Source organism: Calliphora vicina, chromosome 5, assembly GCF_958450345.1.
Source record: "Calliphora vicina chromosome 5, idCalVici1.1, whole genome shotgun sequence".
NCBI classification, from domain to species: Eukaryota; Metazoa; Arthropoda; class Insecta; order Diptera; family Calliphoridae; genus Calliphora; species Calliphora vicina.
In genome coordinates, this window is record NC_088784.1 from 112,101,232 (window position 1) to 112,128,250 (window position 27,019).

The following is a 27,019-nucleotide window of genomic DNA, read 5'->3' on the forward strand; positions in this document are numbered from 1 at the left end:
GCTTCTCGCCGTGTCTGCATCTATTTAGTCTTCGTACTCTTTTTGTGATATGTTTTCGTTTTACCACGTCTCGTGTTGTTGTGTCTGTCTCAGCAATTGGATTTGGGAGCGTGTTGAACAAATGCTTTTTGACTTTTCTTTAAATGTACAATGTACACACACACATACATACAATTTTCGTTCACTTAGTGGCTGTTAGCCCGCATTAACTAACTGGCAGAATTGACTAACTGACTGACTGTCTTACTGTCTGGCTACATTTGTGTTGACAATAAGACGAAACGTCTTAAAGCGGCTTTGTACCTGTATACATAAAAGAGTAGAAAATACGAAATATTACCACCACACACAGGTAATAAAGCCAAAAACAATAAACATTCACAGATGAGAGCAGACAACAAGATGAAACCATAAAAAGACCTCTCTCGGCCCGATGCTCTCTTTCTTTCTCTGTGTCTTTCGATAGATCGATTAAGTGAGCTCTCACACTAATACGACGACGCACAGTGTGTTATCCCATGCGCAAAAGTCACAAATTCGGTCATCACTAATTGTTATGAAATGGATATACATATTCTGAAAGATAACAATCCATATAATATAATGTTAAAGGATTTGTTCTTCATTTAGTTTTATTTGTCGTCACGAGAGGGCGCTAAACTAAAGCTTTCATAAGAACTGGGTTAAGATTTTGTTTTTTTTAAAACATTTGTACAATATAAATATATTCAAAGTATTGGCCATTGACCTTATCTCATCTTTCTGGCAACATATGGATTACAAGCTAAAAGAACGAATCAAGTGAATATCGGATACTCTGTTCCAAAGTGAAGCGTATTCCAGAGACATCGCTCTGCATCGACCGACACCAATATTAGTCGGACGGGGTCGGTCTGAACTATAAAGCGGGTGAGGCAAAACTACCCAACCACTTCATTCTAAATGCGGTTTCATGTCAAACCGGATACTCTGTGTGCTTTTCGGTTCCCTTTTCGAAATATTAGAACCTAAAAGAAATTTGTTGTTTACACTAAATGAGAATAAATGACAGATATGCACCCTTCAAAATGACATTTAAGTTATTAAAAAATTGGTTAAATACCGCTTTTTTAAGTTATACATTCAATAATAAAAAATATTTTCACATGTCCTAGTTACTTAGTTCAACTAAATGTCTATACCAAATTTCTACGACAACTCATTCTATGGGAACAAAGCACTGTGCGACTACGTTGCGACTTAAAAAAAGAGCAATAATCAAAATACAAATCTCCCACTATGCATACAATATAAGACACCAACGCTTACAACACCTGTATGTGAAGACACCTGAGTGATACTGAATTCACTTATACACTGGCAATTCCGTCGTTGTAGTGGTTATTTCGTCGAGAGAAAGAGAAAGAGAGAGAACGTGGAAAAAATGTTGAAGTAAATTTGTAGGTATCTACGACGACTCTACACGTTCCTTAACATCAACGTTCACCATCTACAACGAGTTTTTCGTACCTTCGGCGCAAACAACATTATATTCCCCCTCGTAACATTAGAAATTTCTTGTTTTGGGAAAAAATACCCTCTAATTTTATTAAAAAAATTAACAAAAACTAATAAAATGCAATTATCAAGTGAAATAAATAAGAAATTTAATAAAAAAAATCACTCTGTTCTTGCGATGAACGATGAATAAGTGTTAATTTTCAACAAAAATGAATTGATGCTGTAATTGAATTCAATATAAAATATAGATAAAATTTTATAAAACAAAAAACAAAAAAAAGCACAAACTTTGTCTTCCACTCACTCGAATCTGAGAGCGTTGTTGTGATTATTATTATTGTTGTTGTTGTTTGTAGAGTGTTCTTTAAACAAAAATTTAAAACACAACGCAAAAAGAGTATACTACAACAACTATTTGGTTAAACAACTACAACAACTATAAGTAATTTATTATTTTTATTTAATAAAACAAAAATCTCAAAAAGTAATTGCTAATTTTTGTTTGGAAAATAACAAATCAAGACAAAACCAAACGAACAAAAATCGTAATCAAATTCAAAATGAAATGTGTTGAGCAACTAAATCGAATAAAATATTGAAAACAAAAATTTAATTAAAATTTTGCTAAAAGCAAAAAAAAGAAACAAATTTGTGTATGGTTAATGCAAAAAAATAAATTAAAGAAACAAAATAACAAAAAAAAAAAAAATACAAAAAAAACCCAACCTCGTCATAGTTTACGACCACAACGAGGAGGAATACGTACGTAAGAAAAAAAATTCCAACGGTGCAGTGGCTTGTGAGTTAACGCGGCTCAATACAATTCGTTTAAGCGTCAGTGACTTCGTGCGGGAAAAGACAGATTTCGTTAAACAAAACTAACAAATAATATTTTGTTAAATATTTATAAATATTTGTTGCACAGCATTCTGATCTGAGCTGATCTATTCTGATCTATTCTATTGTATTGTTAATTTAAGTTACAATTGTGATAAAAATAATTTTAAATAATAAAATCTAAATAAGTCTGCCATATATACATACATACCTACATACATACACATATATAATTTAACAAAAAAAAATAAATAAAAAAAGAGAAAGAAATAAATGTAAACAAGGACCATTAAGTATTTGCAAGTGAAAATCACAACACAACAAAACAAAACATAAAGAAAAAAGTGCCTTTGAATTTAATTCAATTTAATATAATTTAATTTATACCTAAAAATATTTAACAAAGTATTTTATAAAACAAAAACAAACGAGAGAAAGAGAAAAATGAAAAAATAAATAAAAAAATAGTGCAAAGAATTGTGTTACCATGAAATAAAACGCTGCTAACTGTAAAAGAAACTCAATATCTTTGTTATGGTTTCATCAAGCTTACGTAAGTTCCTCATTTATTTATTGTATTTTGTATTTATGTACAATAACTACAATTAATATTGTTAAACTCATTCACTCACTCACTCACCACTAACATACATAAATTTATAATTTACCATACATTATTATCATTATTATTAATGGTCTTAACATTATTAAAGTTTTTTGGCAGGGGAGTTCATTTTTAATATTTCAGTTGGGGGAAAAAATGCGCGCTTTTTTAATTATTATTATTTTATTTTTTTGTTTCATTTACGTATTTGTTCATTTGCTTTTATTTATTTTTTTCGATTAAGAATACAAAAAGTTCACAAAACAAAATTCATCAAAAACAAACTGATAGTTAGTATTCGTCTGTATTGATGTATCTATATATGTATGTATATATGTAGGAATTCATGAGTATATGCAGATACTTGGTTGTATGTGTGTATTAATATGTCTGTATACATACAAGTTGAAGTTATTTTTGTTGGTGGGAATGGAGCTTTTTGTATTTTTGTTTAAAAAATAACTAAAATAAAAACAACAACATTATTAACCCGTAACATCTTATGTTTATAATTTTGAGTATTGCCTCGCTTTTGTCCTCTGATTTATAAGTTTTAGTTTTGGCCATCATTGCTATTACTTCTACTACTACTACAACTACCACTTACTATTTGGTTATTCAGTTACCTCTTATTTGGCTTATTTTTCTTCTCTTCATCAAGACGGAACTGTTGTTGTTGTTATTACTGCTGCTTCAAATATAAGATTGTATATGTTTGGTCACTCTCTATAACAACAAAAAAAACTCAGTTTGCTTTATTAACCCATTTTGTTGGGGAGGAATATAAAACAAGAGTCATTCCCTAGTGAAATGAAGGTAAACCAACCAACAAATAAAAATTAAAGAAATATTTAATCTTCGAGATAAATTTACAAATTCCTACTTTCAACAAATCGTTCACATAAGAAAATTACTCCTGTTAAAAACAGAAAATTAATTTTGATTAGCTAGACTTATGGATATAACAAAGAAATAACATGGTTGTGGTGACCATAACAGAACAGCGTAATAATAGCATAACCTTAATATGATTATGCGCAATCATATTATGATACCTCATCAATATTAACACATGACAGATGAGGCAAAACTTCCCAACCATTTCATCCTAAATATCTACATTTTAACAGGTATTCCAACATGCGGAAATTTGATGAAGATGGTTTTAGATATATTCGGTCAATTTTCGAATTTTCCCATACACAAGTTTTTTCACAATTTTGAAAATTTGTATGTCTTGAAATTTTTGTATGTAGGTACTTCTCCCGATGTGTAGTCCACTAAGAAGGGATTTTTGGCAGTTCGAATTTTAAGGGGATAAATATGGGTAAAAACAGGTCAAATCGGTATCTATACATCTCCGAAACTAATAAATCAAGCATCCCAGAAAATAAATTTAAATTAAATTGATGTTCCTCTAAAAAACATTCAAATGGATTTTGACACTTTTTTGAAATTTTAACGATTTTTTTTAAAAATTTATGTTTTTTAGAGTATGTAGTTTAAATATTACTTCTTGGAAAAAGTAGTAGAAATACTACTATTTAATAAAAGTAGTAGAAATAGTACTTTTTTTAGAAAAGTAGTAGAAGTACCAGAATTGGAAAAAATACAACTTTTTAAAAAAGTAGTAGAAATACTATTATTTTAAAAAAGTATTAAAAATACTAATTATTTTAAATAGCAGTAGAAAATCTACTTTTTTGGAAATAATACTTTTTTTAGAAAAAACTACTACTTTTTACTAGTACTTTTTTAGAAAAAGTAGTAGAAATACAACTTTTTTAAAAAAATTAGAAGAATACTATTTTCTACTAATTTTTTAAAAAAGTAGTATTTCAACAACTTTTTAAAAAAGGTAGTATTTTTACTAATTTTTTTAAAAAAGTTGTATTTCTATTACTTTTTCTAAAAAAGTAGTATTTCTACTATTTTTTTTTTTTAAAGTAGTATTTCTACTCCTTTTCTAAAATTATAGCATTTCTACTAATTTTTAAAAATAGAGTTGAGTTGTTCATGAACGAACAAGTTCAATTGAACAATTCAGTCAAATGAACAATGTGAAGTTGTTCAATCATCTTGTTCTTTTTATTCACATTTTTCCTTTTGGTCATCTGTTATTATATGAAACTTATATTTTGAAAACGCTTTTAAATGGGATTTATGTTGTTTGAATTTTATATAATTCCTTCTCCTTTTCTTTATTAATAAAATCAAATTCTTTTTCCAAAAGCAGAAGTGACCTGTTCGTTTTGTTCACTGCAAAAACATTAAGAGAGCAATTGTTCATTCACTTAGTTCAGTCTAACAGCACAAAATAGAAGTGAACAACTGAACAAAAAAAACGAACTTGTTCATTTATTTGTTCTGAACAAAAACGACCAATCAGTAAAAAGAACGATTATGCCCAACTCTAGTGTATTTCTAAAATTTTTTCTAAAAAAGTAGTATTTCTACAACTCTTTTAAAAAAGTAGTATTTCTACTTTTTTTTTAAAAAGTTGTATTTTTTCAATTCTGGTACTTTTACTTTTTTTCTAAAAAAGTACTATTTCTGCTACTTTTATTAAATAGTAGTATTTCTACTACTTTTTTCAAGAAGTAATATTTAAACAACAATTTGGAGTAGAAATACTACTTTTTAAAAAAAGAGTAGAAATACTATTTTTTTTAAAAAGGAGTAGAAATACTGTTTTTTAAAAAAAAGAGTAGAAATACTAACTTTTTAGAAAAAGTAATAGAAATACAACTTTTTTAAAAAGTTGTTGAAATACTACTTTTTAAAAAAATGGTAGAATTACACCATTTTTATAAAGTAGTTGAAATACTACTATTTTTAAAAATTAGTAGAAATCCTACTTTTTTAAAATTGTAGTAGAAATACTACTATCCGCCTTATAGACCTTGCTCCGTCCGAATACTATTTGTTTCGATCGAAGCAGTACGCTCTCTCTGGGATACGCCTAAGTTTGGAACAAAGTATCCTAAATTGACTTGATTCGTTATTGGCCTCAAAAGATGAGCAGTTATTTTGCCTCGGAATCCATTTGTTGCCAGAAATATTGGAAAAGTTCATAGCTAACAATGGTCAGTACTTAGAATGAATTTATTACCGAAAATCACATTAACTCCAGCTTATATTAATCGCTACTAAGTAGGGTATCATATGTTAATTATTCCGTTGTGTCTTTGTTGTTTGCATTGTTATTTTTATTTGTCTAAGCGGCAGTTGATCTTTCTTATAAATGAATATATGTATGTACTGAACTGAACTGATTAAAACATTGAATAAATAACAACTAAAATAAAATTATTCTAAAGATTCATATGCTCTCACTTAATGGGTTAATTATCTCTTTGTAGTGTTTATGATTGCGATTTTTATTTCTACTTTAACTTTAAGTTATTTATTAAACATTGTTTTTGTTTTTGTTTTTCATGAATTTAAACTTTTGCCATTTCTTTTGTTATAAACATAAACTGTTAGCTGTTTGTCTGTTGTTATTATGATGATGTTGTTGTAACTATTTATGTATTTGCTTTTGTTGTGGTACATACATTTTGTTGTTTTTTTGGTAATTTCTTCTATACGTTTAAATTTTTTTTATTAAATAGTTAAAGAGAAGAAGAAATACTTGAGAAAGTTCAATTAAAGTGTTAAACAATAATAAAATAAAAAAGATAATAACAAAAACTCTACATTTCCATAAAAGTTAATTGAACATTGTAAAGAGTAATTCCCTCTTGATGAAAAGATGAAAAAAAAACATCGACAAGTCGAAACCAAAAATAAAAAACTCCTGTTGAACTTTCGAAAGTTTGATTACAGTGAGAGACGAATGAAGGAAGGAACAGGCGAACGATCGAATAAAATGAAAATAATGGGTGTTTTGGAGTAAGCATGTGTCTCAAGTCTTTTGTTTTTATTGGTAAAAATCTTGAAATGAACCGTGCGACTGGCAGACTGACTAACTGAACACCCAGTTTTCACTGCAGTTGGTTCAAAATTTTTCCTCTTGTTTGTTTCTGCGTGTGTATGAGTGTTTGTGTGGGTTTGTGCCAAGACTACTAAGTGCATTTAAAATGCATTCATTCTTTTTTTTCTCTTTATTTTTATTATTATTTTCTGTGACTTTTTTTTTGTTGGCTGCAATGGTCCACGAGACCATTATATTCCAACAACTCTACAAGGCTGCTGTGTTTGACTTTTTTCATGACAAGACTACAAGACTTTTTTGTTTGTAGCAACAGCAATATCAGCAACAACAACACACTGTGTATTTGAGTATGTGTGTATGTATTTCGATATGTTGGGGCTGGCGTGTTGTTTTGGCGGAGTGAAAAAGAGGAAGATGATGGTTGGTGGGGTTTTGTAAGTGGTATTTGTGCTCGTGTCTTTTTAGTAGGTTTGGTGGTATGTCATGCCATGGAGGTCTGCATAAGGCATTCAAAAGGTGATCTGATCTTGCATTCGTGCTTATTTTTTTTTACTTTTTTTTTAACTTAACTTTATGTAGCTACATTTCTTGCTATAATATATTGAGTTTGTGAACATACATTTGTACATACTTACTTACTTTTGTACATGTATACTTAGGTTGGTTGGTTGGTTGTTTTTTGTACGTTTTTGTTTATAAATATATTTATTTATTTAGTTTTTGTTGCAGTACTTGCTAAATAAACTAAACTAATCGGTGTTTATTTGTGTGTCTGTGTGTGTGTGTGTAAGTTTTTGCAAAATTTTTAGTTTTGAGCAACTAATCATAGTCTCTTCTTACTCTCTGCATGCTTGAGTGTATGTATGTATATCTGTGTGATTCGTATTGTAGCGATTAATGCAGCATCCGAGTAGAAATACTTTTGTTGTAGATGTATTTGTAATTTTAGTAGTAGATATTTGTCTTTGTCTTTGTTGTGTTTTCTTTTTCTTTATATATTTATTTGTTTATGTTTTATTTTTGTCTTTTGGCTTCATCATCAACAGAGAACATGACTTTTTTGGTGTGCCATTATTTTTTGTTATTGTTGTTCAGTTTTTTTGTTTTGTTTTATATTATTTATTTATTTTTTCTTATTGCCATGTTCGTATTATTCCATGGTCTCTATAAAGTACTCATATAAATATACGCACAAATACAACATACCTAAAGACAGACAGACTGACTGACTGACAGTCAGAAATTGGAGTTAGTAGAATTGTTAGTTATATTTTGTTGTCTTTAGTGTGTTTAAGTATGTGAATATGTGTGTGTGTGTCTGTGAGTTGTGTTATTGTCAGATCTTTTATTGAATTTAGACCTTTTCAGGCCTTTTTGCCTTGTCTTGTATTTTAGAAGAAAGAAAACAGAAAAAAAACTTTATTTAAACACGAATAAATGTTTATTCTTTTGTTTCTTTAGATTTTTATTTTATTTTTTTTTGCTATTTCATCTAGAAGACCTCACCTCTTGGTTGTACAATAACTCTTAAGTTTGAAAACTTACAATATTTGGCTTTTGGTTTTAAATGTTTGCTTAGAACAACAGCCATAACATTTAAGTCATTGTATGGTACTTGAAAATAAGTAAGAGCACAACAAAAAACGAAAAAAAAGAATGTACACTGTTAAAATTAATGTGTAAATGTAAATGTAAGATATTGGTTATATATTGAACCGATTTATCTGAAAAACTAAAATTAATTGCTGAATTTTGGCTTATGCTCAGTCATTTGCGGTCTGATTTTGCTGATAATGTACTTATTCGTGCAACATAGTTATGGGTCCATATCTTAGACAGTTTTTATTACGAACAAGTAAGAAAGTATAGACGGTCATGCCCACACCGAATATATGAGCTTAAAAAGCTTTCTTTTAAAATTTAAATCGGAGCTATGACTAATTGTGAACCGATCGTCATAAAATTAGGTGGCCTGTCTTTTGTATGTATGAAACTAATTTGTATTGAATCTCATTTGAATACCAACATTTTTAAGAGATTTATGCTCGTTAAAGTGATTTTGGGAAGTGGGCATTATTTATATGGGAGCTATGACTAATTATGCACCGATCGTCACAAGAGATTTTCGCTCATTAATGCAATTTTCGAAAGTGATCCTTATATGAAAGTTATGGTAAATTATGAATCGATCGGTACTAAATTTGGTAGTGCGAGTTTAGCTTATGTAAAACTTATTTGTGGTGAATTTTGTTTGGATACCTATATAATTAAGATATTAATGAGAGCTTAACTATTTTCAGATAGGGCAGTTGTATGTGGGCTAGGAATGAATAATGAACTGCTTCTAACCAAATTCAATTCGGGAAATAGGGCAATAGAAAAGGTTTGTAGAATTATCTTTGAAATTGCGACCTATTGTTTGATTACAAAGTTTACATGGACAGACGGACGAATAGCGCTTAATTGATTTAGAAAGTGATCCCGAGCGGTATCACTTTAAGGTGGGACAATATTTTTGCACGAATATGATGGTGTAGGGTGTAAAAACAGAATTATTCGATAATATCAAATTTGGCAATATAGAGGAGAACTAGTTGGGCTTTGTTTATAACTCAGCCACCATATTATTTGTCTAATAATGTACTTCCATTTCTCCTTGGAATCATTGAAATTGAAATTTCTTATTACACCAAGTTAAGCTTTAATATTTTTTTCTGTTTCTTTGTTCAGTGTATTAGATATTTGCTTTTGTTCAATTATTATACCACAATCTTAAATTAATTGGAAAAAAAACATTAATAATAATAAAAAAAAAATTGTTCAACAAACATCTAAACCAGTGATGTTCAAAAATAAAAATGAAGATGTATTGGTGAGAGAGCTACCCAGCAAACATAATGTCAAACATTTAAAATAAGAACAAAATAATGAAAGTTTAGATTTAGAATTTTTGTCACATATAACCAATTTATTTAATGAATGTAATTTAAATTTTAAGGAAAAGAAAAAATATGCATTATACGGCCTAAATTCTATTTAATTTTGTATTTATTTTTGACTTTGTTATTATGTGTTCAATTGCAATTGAAACGCTTGTGTTTGCTATGCTTCGTCCAAAAACAACCAACAACAATGCTTAGTAAATGTCTGAAAAAAATGACGATAGTCCGTCGCATGTGTTTTCATCGAGAGCTAAACGATGAATGAACAAAAGTTTTTAAAAGAGCGTAACAAATGTGTGTAAATTTTTCAAACAATTGTTGTATGGCGTGAACATTACTGATCTAAACTCATAAGTTTGTTATTCATTTTACATGTTCAAACGTTTTTAGTTTTTATTTTTGTGTTGCTGCTATGTTGCGTTTTTTCATTTACTTGCTTTTGTGTCTGTGTTTTATTGTAGTGTCTGTGTTGCATATCGTCAGCTGAATTACAAATGGAATTTTGTAGAAAAGCAAAAAGTTTTGCTGAGATCAGAGTTCTGAGCCAGTGGCAAATTGGGGTGTTGTGCACTACACGAATGCCAAGGAAACTAATAAAACTATGCAAAGAGGAATTGTTGTCGAGTTTAAGCCCATAAGGTCCCCATAGGGTCCCCAAAGTAGGACACCTCGGGTATGTTAAATTTTTAAAACGATTATATCTTCATTTGTGATCCGATTTCAAAAAATTATAAACATATAATCTTCTTATCGAGCATTACAATAAACCTCGTCGTAGTTATCAATTATCTCTTATAGCTTAAGAAATATTCTCATTTAAAACTTACATTTTCAACCTTTTTACCCTTCCTACTTCAGTTTTTTGATAACAGCAGAAATATTTCACGATTTTGTCAAATAAAAATAGAATTGTTTGTCTGAATCATGACTGAGTCCAAAGTTTAATGCATTTTAATTTATTAAATAAAAAAAAAATTTCGCTAGTTTTTTGGGAAAAAAGTACTTTTTTTCTTTTTAAGTTATCTAAAAAATGTCTAAGAATATGTACATATAAATAATTTATATTTTTTTAAATGCTAACTTTACAAATATTCTAAATAAAAAAAATATTGAAAATTTTTGGAACCAATGGGACCAGGTCTATCCGAAAAACGCCTATTTTTTATGTAAAATTTAACTTAGAGGCCAAAAATTCTCAAATCGCATAGTCGATACCAAAATATAGTAACCCATTTTAGATGGCCCAATATGTACTTAATTATCTTGTAGAGTTCCGATAATCCCAACCAAAAAAACTAAAAAATCCCATTGCGGATTTTTTCAAAACATTTTTGGGAATTGCGGGATTCCTGATAACAAATTTCAATATTTATTGTTTTATTATTCCATTTTCAATTCAAAAATCTATAAAACTGTAAAATTTCATTTAAAAATATTCATAAATAAAAATTTGATTTCAATTATAAAAATGAGTATCTTCGCAAAAACTAAATAAAAAGTACTTTTTGTCATATTTTTCAAAAAAGTATTCCATGAATTTTTTAATTGTCAAAAGTTATATTCATACATAAATAGATAAAATCCCCTATCCATTGATATGTATTGTTACGAAATTGTACTTGAATTCAAATATAACGATTTTAACGGCTGATTTAGAGTTGCATAATGCTTTTAAATAGCAGTGCCCAAATTTTAACATATCTGTGGGCATTATTAACAGCAACGCTGTTTGCTGCGACCGTATATTCGAATTAGAATATTCAGTTAAAGAACATTGTGGAAAGTATACCACAGATGGCGTATGTATTAGAAAGCTCTAGACAGTTAAAGAGCAATCTAGAGTGCAGATGGCAGTGTTATAAATAGTGGCAGAGGTTGCAGTAACATCAACTGAGTGCTGTGTTTTTCAAGTGAATTCGTGTACATTATAAAGTGTGCCTGTATTTCTGCGAATTTATAAACGTGTATAAAAAAACATTGAGTGGCTATTTAATTCTGTTGTTGTTGTACATTTTAAATAAATAAAGAGTTGTTACAATTTTTAAACTACTAAACGGGTTTTATTTGCAATCAAAAGTATCCGGTTTATTTAAAGGAAATAAACAAACGTTTTGAAAAGGTTAAAACGTAACAGTATATGGTTTTTACGTGGTAAATTAATTAAGGAAAACATCTCGCATCGTTTATACCATTTCAAAATCTTTCTTTAAAATGCAATCAAAATTTTAGTTGTACCTTGTATAATTCAAAAGTAATTTCCAATTTCTTGCTTGAAATCGGAAAATATCAAATCCTAAAATAGCAATTTCTTGTCTATTTTTGGTACACACACACCTTTTTCTTTCAGCTAGCGATACAGCTGTTCAAAGTTGGCTTTATTTGTTATTGATTTTCTTTTGTGTTAAGTGTAAAACAAGGCATTCTCAGTTTGTACAAACCTTGGTAACAATCACCAACAATTGTTAGGAGAATAAATGTTATAAAATGATTATCTAGGAATTGAGAATAAAAATTAGTTTTGGCTTCTACTTAAAGACATTTTTATTTGTCCTACAATGGTGTAGCGGTTTTAAGAGCGGAGTTGATTCTATCAAAATGTATATTAAATTTATTGCTTGTCGAGTGTCGGGGATCTTTATTAGTGTGCCAACGGAATAACTATGAGATTTTTTTGATTTTTTTTTTTAATTTTCATCGTATTCGCACATTTCTCAAAAAAACTGGGTTATTTGTTGTGTATGAAGATAAATTGGAATTTAACTAGCAGAGATAAAAACTACATGGAGACAAGTGTCTTATACATACAAATTTACCTTGCAATATTAAAAGGGGAATTTTTATAAAATATAAATTTACATCAAAAATTGCATTTGGAATACGAATGTGTTCTTAAATTAAAATATGTATTTTATTTTTGAATTATGAAAGTTGAAGAGAATATTACTTAAATGAAATACTTAATGTTAAAGTTAATGACTAAGCCCAATATAAAGAAAAATTTGAAGATCCCAGTTACATATTTTGGCGATGTATCATCGAATGATCGTTTCACAAATATCATCTAACTCTGTATCAAAATGCAAAAATGAAAACAAGTCAGACGAACGAACAAACAAATAAACTGTCAATAAACATTTGAATATACTATAGTCGTATGTATGAGTGTTAGTTATTTGGTTTATTACTTTGACACACTTTTTAAATATTTATTTGTATGTGTTTATTTATACGTATGTATTGTATTGTATTTTACTTTGTTTAGTCGAGTTTTGTTTGTAATTCTTCCTTTTCTTAAAATACATTCATTAAGAAACTTAAGTCAACAAGATATTAACTCATCAACATCATCAACCTCATCATCATCATCATCTCTGCATCATCCATAATCTTCGTCATCAGGTCTTAGTTGTTTTTGCTATTGTTGTGTTTGGTTATTGTGAATGTTGTGTGATGTTGATTATGGAAACTAGTAAAGAAGCGGTTAAATGTAGCACATGGTGGTTTGGCACGCCGGTTAAGTTTAGTTGTTGTTGTTGTTGCCTGACTTAGAGCAGCGACAACAACGTCGACAGCAAATAAAAACCTAAATACAAACAAAAAAAGAAACAGCAGCAAACAACAAACAGCTGATGATTACAGTGCATTCAAAACTTTAATTCAGATGAAGCACATGGCAGTTTGACTGGTCGGTCGGTACGTTGGCAGCCAGCCAGCCAACCAGTCAATCGTAGTACAACAGGTCTTGAAACGAAATCAAAATAAAAACAAACTCAACTAAACATCAAACGAGTTACGTTGACTGATGTAGGGCCACAACATCGACAACATCAACGACAACTACATACCACAACAACGACAACCTACAACAGGAACAAGTACTGCCTTAACCTTAAAATGAGCTTTATTATAATAATAATAACAACATCAACAATAAATAATCAAAAACTAAGATGATGATGAATACACTTTGGATTTGTTTACAAATAATAAAAATAATAATAAAAAAAAAGTAGAAAACAAAACGTATCTAACCAAACCACCAGCTGATTGTTTTACTAGTCCGTTTGCCTGTCTTTCTGCATTCTGTTGAACTAAGTTATGTTTGGCGGGCTTTTTTTTCTCACTTTGTGGGTTTCTTTTGTTGTAGCTTCTTGAGCTATTTGATTTTTTGTTCTGGCCAAATTTTTAATTGTTAATAATAGTATTTAGAGAGTTTTAGTTTATCTTAAACATGTTTCATGTTTAGATTAAAACATTGGTGTATTAAAAAAACAAACATATTTTCGAAATAAATAAATTACACGCTTTAAATATTTAATCAAAAATTACAGAACCACAAATATGTCTGTTGTTGTTTGTTTACCTTTGCAAGTGTTCTATAAGAGCAATTAAATAAAACTAAATGCACGAAGAGAAAAAACATGGTTATCACAACTATACTGTGTTCTTTGTAACAATATATTGTTGTCGTGCACATATATGTAGTTAATTGTTATTTTAATTTAATTTGGACAATATTTTAGTTTCAAGAAACTTATGAATCATTTAAGCTTACAAATAACCATTAAACATTAAGTTTCTATATGCGTACTCATAATATGTTTAAGATGCAAACAAAATATGTTTTCTTTTAATATGTAGTACATATTTTGTTCTCATCATTTGTAGAATGCTTTTGCAATAGTGTTTATTGTTGGGGTTTCTCTACGGTAAAGTAAAGTTTCAGTGTATGTAATTCTTTCTCATTCGCTATTCAATATATTTTAATTGGGAATTTAGTACATTAAAACTAGAACTATACAAATTAAATTTTGTATTCCCAAAAATAACTTTTTATGATAATATGATTACTTTGGATCATAATATGATTTCAGTGGATCATGATATGATTGCTATGAATGATTACTACTATATTTGGTAAGCATATGATATTTTATGATACTAATAATGATCATAATTTGTTTGAACTACAATCATAAATCTAGTCATATGTTGCTCTTAGATTACGTTTATCTCCGCATTTACCTATTGCTACCTTTGACCTTCATTATTTAAGGGTTAACGTTTTCAGATTTTAGTAAAGCTTTCACAGCATATTTAGAATTATCTGACTTATAAGATTCTGTATAGGTTTTACTTAAAAATCACAACAGTAAGGAAATTGGGCTCATTCGCCAAAATATGGCTAAAAAATTGGTTTTTCTCGAAAATCGCAAAATTTAAATCGCAGGTACGGAAAAACTGTAAGAGGTATTGAAATAATGATCAACAAATTCTGAAATTTGTTTAACAAAATTTTTAAAAATTTGAAAATGGACATTTGAAACTGCCGTTAAAAAAATATTTTTTGTTGGCCATACCTGCGAATAGCGGTATCATACACAACTAAATACGGATATATTTTAGGTAAAAATCACCTTTTTTATATTAATATTTCTCAAAATAATTAATTTTTTCCTAAATTTCTTGTTCAAGTGGCCTGAGAAACGTTAATGGTCTGGGGAATTTTTAATAACTTTAACATTTTCTAATCAATTTTTATCATTTATATCTCATTACAACAACAATAACGTAGACATTTCAATTCATTTGCATTGATTGCAAAAATAATTATTTAGTAGCAACATTTTTGTAAAAATTTAATTATGGCTATAATACAGTTTGTGGATCATTTTGATCCAAAGGAGATCCAGGAGATCTACATATTTCTGTAAACTAATGCTGAATGTTAAGGAGTTTCACAAATTTATTTCATATAAATAGTAAAATATTGCATATATCTGTCCTTTGTCCTCGATGCGCGTCACAAAATCGTTGTACGATTTGGCTCAAATTTTCAGCACTAAACATTTCGACCTAGTGTCGCAATATTCCACCCGGCACATTTTGAAATCTAAAAAAAACAAGTAAGAGTGCTATATTCGGCTGTGCCGAATCTTATATACCCTTCACCAAATTATACTTCAAAATTTTAAATATTTTTAGGTAAACAAAATTTATTTTTTTTTCCAGTTGTTTTTTTAATTTTTTGGAAAAAAAAAATTTTCGATTGTTATTTAATTTTTTTTTTAAATTTTAAAAATTTTTTTTTTTTCAATTTTAAAAAAAAAAATTTTTTAAATTTTAAAAATTTTTTTTTCGTTTTTTCAATTTTTAAAAAAAAAAAAAATTCGGGTTCAAAATTTTTTTCCCGATTTTGACCCATTGTAGGTCCAACTTACTATGGTCTTATATACGTCGTTGCAAATGTCTTTGAAATATCTATCATTAGATATCCATATTGTCTATATTAATGTCTTAGTAATCCAGATATAGGTAAAAAAATAGGTCAAAAATCGAGGTTGTCTTGGTTTTTTCCTCATATCTCAGCCATTTGTGGACCGATTTTGCTGATTTTAAATAGCAAAATTCTCGAAAGCATGTCTGACAGAATTATTGAAGATTTGGATCCCGAAGATATCTGGGGTCTTCAGAAAACTGATTTCAACAGACAGACAGACGGACAGACAGACAGACAGACAGACAGACAGACAGACAGACAGACAGACGGACATGGCTTAATCGACTCCGCTATCTATAAGGATCCAGAATATATATACTTTATAGGGTCGGAAATGAAAAATGTAGAAATTACAAACGGAATGACAAACTTATATATACCCTTCTCACGAAGCTGAAGGGTATAAAAATCGACTGTCATCCTAGGGTTTACGTCTTTTCTGTGAAATATTTGCCATGGGTGACCCTACATTTAGAAATAGGCTTTCTTCCTATTTGTGTAGTTATTTAATAACTTCTATACGCTGCTGAATCTCTGTTAATTTTGCTTTCTAAAATATTTCTTTCTTAAACCCATTTTGAAAACCCATCTGCAATTTAGGGAACTTACATAATTATATGGAAACTAAATTTGAACATTATTATTATTGTAGTTCAGTAATGGGAATTCTTGTTTAGTTCCGATCTTAAAAAGTAACTACTTTACTAGTTTAGTTCAGCAGGGAATTAATTTAATTCACAATAAGCAGATCAGATCTTAATCGTTGTTTAAATGAAATATTAAATATATACATAGATTTATTTAGATAATTTGCATTAGAGTTTCCAAAAAACCGAAAAAAAATTAAAACCGTTGTTTTGGTTGAGAACTCTTAAAGTACGGATCAGTTGGGTCAGTCATTATTGGTAGGAGATAAAAGCAACTTAATTAATCAATCATTGGATTATTGATGTACATATTTTTAAAGTATGAATTGTATTAAAAAGGTTGAAAGTTTTTTTAAATTTGTTAAAATCTACCATTGTACGATTTGTTAATGAAAATTATTATTTATTTCGAGTTAATAGTTAATAGTTTTCCATAATTCTCATTTAATATTCTGTTTTTTTTAATGTTGGCCTTGCCATTGTACTGGTAAATAATGCATGTAAGTTGTAGTTCTGAATCCTTTTGTTCTGTGAATTGAACCATTTAAATGAGGAATGCAAGTAAAACAAGAATAAATGTTTCAAAAACAAATTTGTAAGATACAAAATACTTAAATACATCTACAATGTTGTGATGTGTAGTTCGTTCTTCTGTACAATTGTCTGAAAATGTTTCTCAAAATTCTTTTGACAAGACACAACAAAATAACTTCCCTTAACGATTGTGGAATTGTCAATCATGGGCAATTTACAAAGAAACACTTGTTACTTTACCCTGGAGACTTTCAAAATACCAAATGTTCATTAAGGTATTTTCATTTTTACCTTTCACAAATTGCCTTGCCTTGTAATTTTTTCATCTTCTTCTTCGCTTCGATTGTCTTTTTTTGTTTTGTTTTGTTTATTTAATTTCATGTTTTTACTGCTGTTGTTGTTTTGCTGATTTCGCTTTGATGCGTAAATTCCAAAGACATAACTTTACATTATACCCGTACACTTCATCTTTATCGTTGTCATTATTATTGGTGGTAGTGGTGGTGCTGGCTGGAATTGGTATTGTTAGGAATCATCATTGTGTCCACAAGATAGCGATAGCGACAGCGACATCATACTGAATACAGTAGTTATTTCTTACGCCAATAAAATGTTGCAATAATTGCTGATGTTTTTAAACTCTTCAATATGGGCAAAAACTCCATTTTCGAGTTGGAGCAAAAAGTCTTAAATCACAAAAATATACAAACGTGTGTATAATACGCAGAGGGACGACAAGAACAAATTTACGAATGCGCGTATTAAAACAGGAACATCTACAGAACAACAGAAATTTATATTGCTGTTCATTCTTTTACTTAATGCTATAGTAGAGTATTTATAGTGTTTGTTGCTGCAGACCAAATATAGACTTAAATTACGGAGGCATTCAATCTTTAACCACTTTACTCTGACATACCATTCCCAAGACTTGTGTTGAAATACATACATACATAAAGACACACACACAAAACAGCAAAAAAAGCAATTTTAAACTTAATTCAAAACGAAAGTTCCCCAAGACATGTGTGTAGATAGTTTAAATTTACTTTACTTCAGACGATTTTTGAATATAGAGGACTACGAACCGATTAAATTTTTGTTATTTTTAAAAGTTATTCAAAAATATGATGAACAAGTAAGAGAGCTATATTCGGCTGTGCCGAATCTTATATACCCTTCACCAAATTATACTTCAAAATAAAAATTTTAAATATTTTTAGGTAAACAAAAAATTTTTTTTTTTGCAGTTTTTTCATTTTATGGAAAAAAATTTTTCGAATTGTTTTTTTAAATTTTGAAATTTTTTTTTTTTTAAATTTAAATTTTTTTTTGGTTTTTTCAATATTTTTTCTAATATTTAGCGAAAAAAAACTTTTGGGGGAAAAAAATCGGGTTAAAAAATATTTTTCCGATTTTGACCCATTCCAACTTACTATGGTTTTATATACGTCATTGCAAAGCTCTTTGAAATATCTATCATTAGGTATCCATATTGTCTATATTAATGACTAAGTAATCCAGATATAGGTCAAAAATAGGTAAAAAATCTAGGTTGTCCTGGTTTTTTCCTCACATCTCAGCCATTTGTGAACCGATTTTGCTGATTTTAAATAGCAAACTTCTCGAAAGCATGTCTGACAGAATTATTGAAGATTTGGATCCCGAATATATCTGGGGTCTTCAGAGAATTGATTTCAACAGACAGACGGACAGACAGAAAGAAAGACTGACATGGCTTAATCGACACCGCTATCTATAAGGATCCAGAATATATATACTTTATAGGGTCGGAAATGAAAAATGTGGAAATTACAAACGGAATGACAAACTTAACTTATAAAAATAGCTATGGATTTCTTCACCATAAGAAAGAATATATAAAAATGTACATTAGACCAGCTCAAAAATTTTCCTCTAAAAATTAAATTGGTTGCAAAATGTTTGATATAGAACATACCGTAGATTAGCCAATGGACAAATAGGTTCTTTTTAGTTTTGAAGAGAATTTTGTAGATTTACACGGGTTTTTGGGAGACGCATAAAATTCTGAATTTTCCTACTGACGTGGAATTTTTAAAATGGATTTCTGCATTTCTTCATATTTGTCTTGATTTCGATTTTAAAATTGTTCCTATAAAACCTTTTATTTTGATAACATAATATTTTATGGTTATTCGAATAAAAATTATTCGAATAAACGAGAAAAAAAATATTTTTGCTTTAATTTCTTCCATTTAGTGTTGATATCGAATTATTGAGTTGGTTGGAGAAAGTTTATGCCGATATGATTAGATAATTAACTAACACTTATTACCATCATAACACTACTAATGCTTACTTGACATAAGAAGTTCGTATAGAAGACCTGTGCATCTAACCACATATCTAAAGTAAAGTTTAAATGTTATGTCTTAAAACCTACAGGGTATTTATTCCACTAACCAACAAAAATCCTTAATACGAAACTTATACATACACGAATAAATAAATACATATCTATTAGGGTATCCATTCGAATAATCGAACAAATTCTTACGAATAATTATTCGAAGAAATTAAAAATGTAATCAAAATATTCCAACAAGTTAAAATCTTTTAATCGAATTATTCCTTTTGTTCCAACAAAACATAACTCCAATAATTTGAATACCCTAATATCTATGTACATATGTATGTATTATACTAATGTATATAATAATCGTAAAAACGAAAGAAAACCCAAAAAAGGCTAAATAAATTTTTTAAACTAAAAACATACATACTCTTATTATTGTTGTTGTTTCTTTTTGGAATAATGATGAACAATGCCGCAAGTAGCAATAAAGCCCCAACAGTCAGTCAATCACACATACACTCACATGTATAAAACAATAAAAAGATATCTTCTTTTTTTTGGTATATACATAAATACAAGACCTCTTTGCAGCAGCATCACTAAAATAAAAAAATAATGATTATAATAAAAATCAAAAAAAAAAAAGAAAACAAAAGAAATAAAATGGAAAAAACCTTTAATTTCGATTTTTTTTTGTTATTTGGTCGATTTCTTCTTGTTCATTTGTAACGAGGGTGGATTTGATAAGTGAATAAAATAAAATAATTAAGGTACAGTGAATGAGAAAGTTTCACAAGCTTGTCTTAACGAAAAAGCCTACTTTGTGTGTAAAGTGTAACAAGCAAGGTTGCCAATTTAGCCATTTTCCGGCTAGATCTAGCGATTTTATTTTCAGTTAGCCATAAAAAAATGACTAGATTTAATCTAGCCGGAAGATTTAGCCATTTTATTTTGTCCTAGCCTTTTTTAATTTAAACTTTTCTTGAAATTTTTTAAAAAATATACCAATATATACCAACAAAGAAATTTTTTTTTTAGCCATTTCTAGCCATTTTTAATTCTAAATCTATGCATTTTCTGAGCTGAAGAGTTGGCAACCTTCTTAGCAAGTAGTTCCACTCTCTATTTTTCCATATTACTCTCTCACATATTTGAGTACCGTGTGAATTCACCCTTGTGAGCACTGTTGCCAGATTTGCCGATTTATCGGCATTTTGGCGATTTTTGATTGTAAAAATGGCAAAGTGCGATTTGCCGATTTTAGTCCTCAAAATGACGATTTTATGAAAAGTCTATAATCATATAATCATTTAATTAACAAACATAATAAATAAAAACTAAACCATAATTGTTTTCGTAATATAGAAGATGATACATAAAAATATAATCTGAATTTAAAGAGCTTCAATAACTTGATTTTAATAATTTAATGAATCAAAATGAAAAATGTTTGTTAGATTTTGGAAAAAAGATTGTGAAATTTTAAAATTTTATTTTTAGCCGCGTCAATGCGGAGCGAATATTTAGCCAAGACAAATTAATAAAAAAATTAAATCGTTTATACAAACAGTTACTTGAAGGATGTCTATAAACCTATACTAAAGACTTTTTAAAATTAATAAAGCCTGATATTTGATTTTTTCGAAATTGACATATAGTTGGTTCGAATATCGCATACGTCTTTGGAATGTCTTTGAAATCCCTTTCATATGATATATGAATTTCTAATGTACATGACTCAGTATTCGAGATATATGTAAGTAAGTCGTGGCTTTTTGTGGAAATATGAAAAATACAAACTGAATTATAAACTTATATATGCCCTTACCACTCGGGGTGAAGAGTATACAAATATTTAATTTTTGTATGCAAATATTAAATAATTCTTATTATATAAACCTATTTTACAACATTAATTGTTTATATATGTGAATTCTTTATTGGACTGTTAGTTTTTTTTTTTTCTAAAAAACTGACAAATTTCACAAAAAAGTTGGTACTTTTATTTTTTCCGATTTTTTGACGATTTCAAAAATATTTTGCCGATTTTGACGATTTTTTAGTCCCATTTTAACGATTTTATACTAATTATCTGGCAACAGTGCTTGTGAGAGATGTAAACAAAACAAAAGACATCAGAATTTAACATAAAATTTTGGATTTTTTAAAGCTTAATACAATTTATTTAACTATTACAAAGTATTTTACTCTATTTTCGAACATTTTCATTTCCAAACCACATCCACTACTAACACAAATAGTTACTGGTACTTTGGTTAAAATTATAACTATAATTAAAACGACTCTCGTATTTACAAATATGTATATTCCCTTTTCCATTTACCTTAACAAACGTGTATGGAAGGAAACATCATACGCAGTATATGATTGTGGCTTGTTTCGTAATGTCTGCGCGAAGCGAATCACGTAACACAACCGAGATAATGGGTCTCATAAATATTTTTGGAAATATTTCTTCTTTCTTTCATTTCATTTTCTATCTTAACAAAAAATAAACATAAAAAGCTTAAGTATTTTTTCCCCCTTAGTATTAAAGTTGCTGTTGTCGCTGTCGCTGCTTTTGCAGCAGAAGATTGTGTGGATAATGATGTTTCCCAAACTATACAAATTTAAGAAAGATGTATTATTTTAGTGTTAATTAAAGGATTTTTGATATGTAGTATGTTGAATATAGGTATATGGATCCATTATCTTCATCATATCGTCAAAGTGATCATTAAGGGACCATCTTTTCCATTTTTTCCAACTAAAATTTCAATTTTAGTCACACTGGATTTTAGTTGGATTGGAAAAAATATAACAATATATCTTCGTAGCATTCAAACCCCATATACAACTAAAAAGAAAATCAAACAGCGTTATATTATGATTGGATTTTATTGATGCTATCAAGTTATATTATGATCATAATATTGCTAATGCGTAGCATTATACAATATCATAATATGATCCCAATTAACCATATTTTAATTCCTTGTTTAAATAATTTGTTTATAGATAAACATAATAGTACAGCAATCATAATATGATTATATCCAACCTTATAATGATTCCACTTCAACAATAATATGGTTATGTAAAAACTAATATGATCATTTCATAGTTGTAGCACAATCATATTATGCTTGAGTCCAACCATATTATGGTTCCATCATCATATGATTCCTTTTAAATTTATTACATGACCTGACCATATTATGTAGTATTCGTGATCATGTCATGATTATAAATATAAAATATTTACAGTTATCATAAATCAGTTGTAGTTAGAATTTTCACAAACTTAATATCGTCCAATACCATTTATATTTTCATACATATATCATATTTCAGGTGACGTGAATACCTTCAGTAATTACTAGGGTATTCATTCGACTAATGATCGTTCGATTAATCGAATATTTTTTTTCGAATAATTATTCGAACAATTTAAAAATGGCCATTTTCGAATAACGAATAATTCGAACAATTTTATGTAGAATAATCGAATAAAACGAATAAATGTTCATATATATTTAAATTTATTAAATTGCTTAAAATTTTTCATAATTTCAAATTTAAATAAGTAATAATGACTCACAAAAATAGTATTGTTTCTGAAATTTAACAAATAACTAAAGACAAAGGGACTTTCGATCATTGTAGATGAGTGTTAAGATAGCTCCTTTTATAAATATATAAATATTACTGCAAGAAGTTACAATTCTAAAAACAAATCTTTCAAAATTTTTAACTTAGGACTTGAACCAATGAAAATAAAAGGTACGGAATAAAATATTTGTTATTTAGCTGGCGAAATATTATAAGAATCGCAATTAATAATCAAAATTTTAAGTTAGATTAAAGTGGAGTTGAATGTGATGGAGAATGTGATTTTGAAACGGTCGTCGAAAGTGATATTGAGGATGACATTTATAATGATTACATTGAAATAGATGAAGGCCATGATCTTAAAATATATGCGTATAAGTGATGTTATTAACCGCGTACGTAAGTGTTGCAAAATATTTAATAAATCGAATGATAAACACAAATATTGCAAACTAACGTTTTGTTGCAAGAAAAGCATGGAGTTTGTCTTATACATGATTTTGAACATCGTTGAAGATCTTTGTCTAACATGGTAATAAAATTTTTGCGTATTTGTAAATGCGTCAATCATGCACTGTCTGACTTCAAATTAGCCACGTTCACTATCAATAATATCAAACTTTGAACAGATTCCCTTTATTGTGTAATTCCCCAAGACCACATTATTAAGCAACGATTCGGACACGTTGATAGATAGAACTTGATGTATAATACAATTTGTTATAAATAATTTAGAAATAGTGAATAATTAATTTACTAAAGAATTAGATACTCAATTTAAAACCCGAATTAATGAACGACATAAAAAAGTTCTTAATACGTTTATATTGTGTTTGAATTCAGGATCATGTCCAACTAGCTCAAATTTTTTAAAGCATAGCTCAAAAACTGAAACTAAAGGGGGAGTTAATCTCATCAGAATATTTCTGTTGAAAATTTAATAATGGACTTTGTTTTAAAATGTTATCAGTACTTGAATTGTTAACTTAACGTTATTTTTGTTTTTCTTTAACAATAAAATATTAAAAAACCTACATCAAAACTTCATTCTTTACTTTTTTAAAAAAAATTTAAATTATTCGAATAACTCGATTAATTTTAAACGTGTGATCGAATTATTCGAACAAGTTAAAATCTCTTATTCGAATTATTCGTTTTATTCGAACAAGAGAAAAATCGAATAATTCGAATACCCTAGTAATTACACTTTGTAGTTGAGTGCAGAAATACTTTTCTCGATCACTTCGAACTATTTATTTTAGCAAATGTAGTGAAATAACGTTATTTTCAAAGTTACAACCTTTTAAAAATCATAAGCATGTTGTTTAAAAATTGATTTTAGAATTGTTTCTTTTAATTTGAAAATCGGATTTTTAAATTGGGCCGATTTGTATGGACAAACATTTACCATCGATTTTTCTATTATACTTGTTTACTGCAACCATATATATGATTGACACAACCATATTATGGTTATCACAATCATATACATAATTACTGTGACTATAATATTGTTAAAAAACTTGTGAAAATGTTGAAATGGTTACAGTAAACATGTTCAATAAGGTGGGTCGATTTAGCAATCGTTATTGTGCCATCGATTTTTCGATAGCTTTTGACATGTGGAAAAATTTCCACTACGACATATCAGAAAATCATTTTCGAGGCCCCCAAATATTAGAAAAATAAAAAAATTTACTATTATTTTTAAGTTTTTATTTCTTTGACTTTTTCTGAAATTTGGAGGCCTCGAATAGTATTTTCTTGGTGGAATTTTTTTTCCTCATGCCAAAAGCTATCGAAAAATCGATTACACAATATCGATTGCTAAATCGACCCACCCTATTGAACATGTTTACTGTAACCATTTCAAATTTTTACTAGTTTTTTAACACTATTATAGTCACAGTATTTATGTATATGATTGTGATAACCATAATATGGTTGTGTCAATCATATATATGGCTGCAGGAAACAAGTATATGTTTGTGATAACCATTTTTATGATTAATCATTATATAATAATATGTTGGAATTAAAGCAAATTTAATAATTATTTAAATAGAATTAACTTACAATCTGCATTAATACAAAAATCTACAACTTGTTACTTGTTATGTATACGGAGTAACACAAGATGAAACCATGATCCAATTGAAATCAAATTTGGTGGCGTAAATTTGATCAATTTGATTTTGATTGTGTGTACCAAGTTTCTTCAAACTATTTCAACAATTACTACACAGAGAAAACAGATTAGTGTTCACAACCGAATTTGGCGCCAATCGAATTTTGTCGGTTACAATAACTATCTCAAAATTCGATTGGAATTACTGAATTTATTAGTACTCGTAACTGTTTTCAAACACAATTCGGTGAAAGGGACAAAACGTATCAATGACTACTGTGAATTAATTTCAAAATAATTTGACTTTTCTTTTTTAATATACTTTATTTAATAAACATTCGCTTAAAGAAAGATGCATACATAAACATAAATTACAATTGTTTTTAGTGTTTTAAAGTATGATGTGATTTACAGTTTGCAATCCGTTTGTTCTTCCTTCTTTTTAATTTGTCCTGCATCCACTGCAACTATCCAGAGTAGTATCATTCATGAACCTCCAGTCAAATTGGTTTCTGTTGACGGAGTCAACTTAATTGTACTTGTACGGATGTTGATTGATCGTATTGTTGGCCTCAGCATTTGGGCAATGTTAAAGTTATTAGCGTGTTTTGAACACTATCACTTCAATAAGTGACAACCACTGAACTGCAATAGAATACTTTTTAGCTTTGTTCATTATTTTCTCACTGAATAGATTTTATAATGGGAAAATATTGTTTTATGGCTAGTTGACAATTAGTTTTCGGTCTTTTTCGGTGGTTCCACACACGATTTTTTCTTCTTTAAACACCTAAAAAATATTAAAAGGTCCTTAATGAAACATACTTATATTTTAGGAAATAAATTGGTGTTAATTACTTACACTTCCGTATAATTTAATTTTTGTTACCCAAAATTTATTCACAGATTAATAATTTTTGTTTTTAAATTTATTTTAATATTTTTTTCTTTACGAATGTCAATTTATATATATTAACCGAATTTATCGATTATAAACCCCAATAGTGTTGGTTGTCATTTCCAAATTAACCAAAATTATATTAGTAAAGACACAAACCAACATTTTACAGTTATTGCAACCACAATTCCACAACAATAACTGTATTTCAGTTCTAAACATTAAAAAACGATTAAATATACAGTTATTTAATGATTAGAATATAATGTTGTTTAACGTCATTAAATTTTAATAATTACAACCGATTTTCAACCAATCTGTTTTCTGTGTGTACCTATAATTCCATTATAAAATTTACATCAGCATGTGTTTTTCGAAAACTTTTTGAATTTTGAAAAATAACACAATTTTATCAAAGGGTTAGAAATGCACCACTTTTTATGTAAGCAAAAAGTATAGTTTTTTAATATTTCGAATCTACATAAAAGAAAATAGCTTAAATGGTAATGATTTTGTTCTATTGTGATGGTTAAAAATGCAACACATTATGAGGGTATGGGTAACATTTAATAAATGGTACACAATATATAGGCAACATTTTGTGTCAGAAAAGGAAACACCATAAGAGAAGAATTTGGCATAATTGAAGTGATTGCGCCAAATGATGATTATTCATTTGTTAATACCACAGTTTCTTACAGTTGCCAATTGGCAAAGCAAATCTTTTAATTTGACTTCTATGAGAAATTAAAAATATGTACC

The 27,019-nt window shown here is 28.5% G+C and overlaps 1 protein-coding gene across 4 annotated transcripts in view; it reads left to right on the plus strand.

Moving 5' to 3' along the window:
• The first annotated feature begins 1,961 nt into the window (after positions 1-1,961).
• grh (grainy head) overlaps positions 1,962-27,019 on the plus strand; it is a 187,544-nt gene continuing 162,486 nt past the window's right edge. The window contains exon 1 of one of the 4 annotated variants that reach the window (XM_065510829.1): positions 1,962-2,890. The gene's annotated coding sequence lies outside the window, so the exon portion shown is untranslated. The remainder of the gene's footprint in view (positions 2,891-27,019) is intronic. The other 3 variants (XM_065510826.1, XM_065510827.1, XM_065510828.1) reach the window with 3 other exon arrangements.